A 4,032-nucleotide genomic window follows, 5' to 3' on the forward strand; every position below is an offset into this window, starting at 1 on the left:
CGTAACAAATTGTACGTTTTGCCAAATTCATCATTCAACTCAAATGAACGAAAAAATAACAGTCATTTATCCCACTATAAATTTAAATAGTTTAAAATTTTCAATTTTTCAAAATTTAAACTACAAATTTAAAATATATATATTCAAACTTAGAATGAGAACCCCTATATAATGTATAATACTTCATCATAAACTTCAAGATGCTTCCATGATAAACATCCATGCTGAGACTTTTTCACCTGGCTCACGAAGGTCACTTTATAACCTTCACTTGCCTGGGGGGCAATTGTTGTACCTTGTGTAGCGAACGTTGCGAACCTCACAGAACACCATAAAGAGCTTGACATGTGTCTTCCAATGGAACCAATGGTACCACGAACCTAAAGCTACTTTACGAACTAGTAATTGCTTCATGAACCATAGCCTGGCAAACTTTAGAACGGTGCACCTTCGGTGAGGCAATATGAAGACCACATGGAGACTCAAAGTAATTGATTGCTAGTCATCCTAAAATATCTCATCCTAGGACGTCACATCACCACCATTACAACGATATCAAATCAGACTTCCACGTCAACAAACTTAGGGTACGTAGCTAAGTTTGTCCCCCACTATAAAAAGGACAAGCAAACAATTCACGTAAATCTATTCTCAAATACTTCCCACACTGAACCTGTAAACTCTCCATGAGGCCAAAATTTCCTTCCAACCATCATACCCCCGTCTTCTCTATCAAACCATCATCCTCTTCCCTTGTTACCTCTCACTAATCAACAAGACTTAATAATATATTGCCATTATCAGAATCGAATACCCCTCCCCTCCCCCCCCCCCGGCCCCCATTTTTCATTTTCACGTGGCTTACGCCTCAATACAACTGAGTTAGCGCATGAATGACGATTGGCCACGATTGAACAACCTCTTGGGAGTACAAACTCCAACACATTCTTAACTCAATTTCGTCTTATAAAAACCCGAAATCATCCGAATCCATTCCGCTTATTAACCTTTATTAATTCCCAAAGTCCAACCTTTCACACTCATTTAAAGTTCGAAGTGATTTGATTCAATCATTTATTTTTATTGCCATTTAAATCACCTTAGGACCAAATAGGTAACTGCACAATTTATGAATTGATTTACAGCTCAAATGAATCTCAACCACTAATGTCCTTTTCATTAGCCACATAATTAATTAATTGAAAAGAGAAAAAAATTAATTACTGGAAATTCGCTGATTATTTTCTTCCATTGCTTAAGAAAATTACAAAGATGAAGAAGATAAACAGAAACTTAAAGCAACAAGTTCTTCAAACCACAAAACACAAACACACCCATCATCACTATCTATAAATTATAATTTTACTAGTGTTGAAAAGATTAATCCTCCTAAGAATTTAAACCTAGCATCACAATATATATAGTGAGATTACAGAGAATATTTTTATTTATTATCAGCTGATAAAGATGATGGATGGATCACAGCAACATTCATCAATAAGACAACAGCAACATAAAGCTGCAAGACTGCCAAAAAATAAAATATATAAATTAATTAAATTTACACATTAAAAAAATAAATTAAATTTAATTCAAAAATATTGCACCATACCAGCCCTCAAGGAAACCAGGTTCTCTCCTAGGTGGTGGAGCTGCATATTGCGGTGGTGCCACCACTGGGGGACCTTGATAATAACCTGCTAACCAAAAAAATTTATAATTCAAAATTACACCAAAATCTACCCTTAATATTCCCTTTAATCCAAAGGGAAAATCAGCCAAAAAAAACACAAATCACCCTAAAAATAAAACCCTATGGCCATAAACATAGGAAGTTCTTGAGAAAAAATAAAAACAATGGCCAGTAATGTAAAAACTGAGAACTTAAGTAACTTGCAGAGGATTTATAAGGGGAAATTAACATAAAAAACAAAGAAAAGAGTACCTTGAGCAGGGTAGGGATAAGCATATTTGGGGTCACTCATTTTTTTTGCAAACTTGCAAAGCCTCTAGAAAATACTAAGAAAAAAAGGATAGATGGGACACAAGTTTTAGCTTGGAATTATAGATTATATAGAGCTGAATGTGGTTTGGTATAGTTGGACTTTGGGTGTTTGGGAATTTTATTTCTTCTCCTTTCTCTTTCTTCCTCTTTCTCTTTTTCTTTTTGATTAATTTTGAAATCTGATTAGATCTCACACTTAAACGGAAAGCAAATTTTTTTTAATATTATTTTTTACTAAACTACTTATTATCGATAAATTTACATTTTAATTACTTAACTTCAAACAAATTACAATATAATGATTGAATTATTCGAAAGTGTTTATTTAAATAATTGGACTGCTAAAGTTATTATTATATGACTTTTTTTATTCACACTGCCTATGCTTATCGAAAAATTCTATTCCCCTTTTATTTCTACGGTTCAATTATTTTTCATGAAAGAGTTCTAAATGTCATGAACCTATGAGGTAAAATACAAATATTTTTTTTAATCTCTCATACTAACCATCAGACCAACTTAGATCTATAGTATGTTTTCTATTCATCGATGGGTATTGATCTTTCGTATCGATCATCACTTGAAACTCGCTAGTTAGATTCTTTTTTTTTATTTGAAAAAGAAAACATAACAGCCCAATAACTTAAATAAAATATTTTGAGTAGTTTAATTATTTAAATGAAAATTTTTGAATAATTTTATAACTATTTTATAACATTTTAAAATTAAATAACCATAACATAAATTTACTAATAATTTATTCACCTTAAATAAATTTTAATTTTAATTTTTCATCTGTAAAATTTAAGCTTTAAAAAAATATATATAACTTCTTACTATTCGACTGTTTTGTTTATAGAATTTTAGTAAATTATTCTCAAGTTCAAACTTTCTCACTGTCTATACCACTTGGGTTTTTCCTGAAATTGCTTAGGGCACTCCTTTAAACTCAAAGCGTTGACGTGCAGATAGAGATAAAAGGTTTGCCTCTGCTTACGTGGGGTGATGATTCTCTGGTAGGTAGCCGTTGGATTGCTAAAAGAAACGAGTGGAGTGGCGTAAGCAAAAGTTCTGAATACCTGAGACAGCTTAGCATTTCGTAATCATCTTCTAAACAAAGTAAAGAAACTGTTGGATTTCAATATTGAGTAAATTAATTTGTTTCAAAAAATTAAAATAATTTATTTTTTTATTAATTTTCGTTTTCGATTTATTTTTCCCCTACGTGAGAAATAAAATATTAATAATAATTCAAGTGTCTAGTTCTTATTGGTCCATATAATTTAATTTTTAATCTTTACTTTCCTTCAAATAAAAACTTAAATAACAAATAAAATAAAACTTCCCCAAGATCAATTTTTGTTTTACCCACCAAATTCAAATCCAATAACCCTAAACTACTGAAAAAAAAACCCAAACATCGAACGCACAATCATCATAAACCCATAGGAAGCTGGATTGGAAACATGATCGAAACAAGTTCCTAGTTAATGATTTCCAAATGTTCAAGAGTATAATGCGTGAAAAAAAATATTCTTCATCCCAGTCTAATTGTAGAAAAAGGTCCCTTGAAAACCTACAATAGATTTGAACAGATTGTAATGTTAGATTTTGAAGCTTATGATGTGGCTGGACACTTCGTTGTATACACTGCCTAAAGTGAAGGTTATGGGGTAGAATTTAAATCAAGAAAATATGATGTATGGGATAGAACGGTGCGTTAGAATCAAAGGGTTTTAAACGGTGTGTTTTGCTTTTAGTTGAACGGTGTGTAGCAAACATAAAATAAAATTTAGTGAATGCGTAATGTCTTTAGTGAAATGGTGACAGCATCAACGGACTAGTGTCACGGGCCGCAGTTCAAAGCCCGTGACCATCGCACCAAATGCATCCAATGGAGGTCTATTGCTCAGATGGGGATCATTTGGCTCACGAGAACTGGCCCGATTCAATGAGATACTAAAGAAGCCTGTCAGATTGAAGCCTGGTTGGCCCGATAGCGAAGAGATGGCAACTTAGGCTAATAT

At 32.6% G+C, this 4,032-nt stretch overlaps 1 long non-coding RNA gene across 1 annotated transcript; it reads right to left on the reverse strand.

Moving 5' to 3' along the window:
* Positions 1 to 1,220: 1,220 nt before the first annotated feature.
* Positions 1,221 to 2,187, reverse strand: LOC107939570 (uncharacterized). Its single transcript, XR_001695148.2, has 3 exons — positions 1,946 to 2,187; positions 1,613 to 1,697; positions 1,221 to 1,527 (listed from the first exon to the last, which is right to left on the reverse strand). It is a non-coding gene; the product is annotated as an uncharacterized lncRNA (long non-coding RNA).
* Positions 2,188 to 4,032: the final 1,845 nt, after the last annotated feature.

The sequence above is a fragment of the Gossypium hirsutum genome, chromosome A02 (genome assembly GCF_007990345.1).
Source record: "Gossypium hirsutum isolate 1008001.06 chromosome A02, Gossypium_hirsutum_v2.1, whole genome shotgun sequence".
NCBI classification, from domain to species: Eukaryota; Viridiplantae; Streptophyta; class Magnoliopsida; order Malvales; family Malvaceae; genus Gossypium; species Gossypium hirsutum.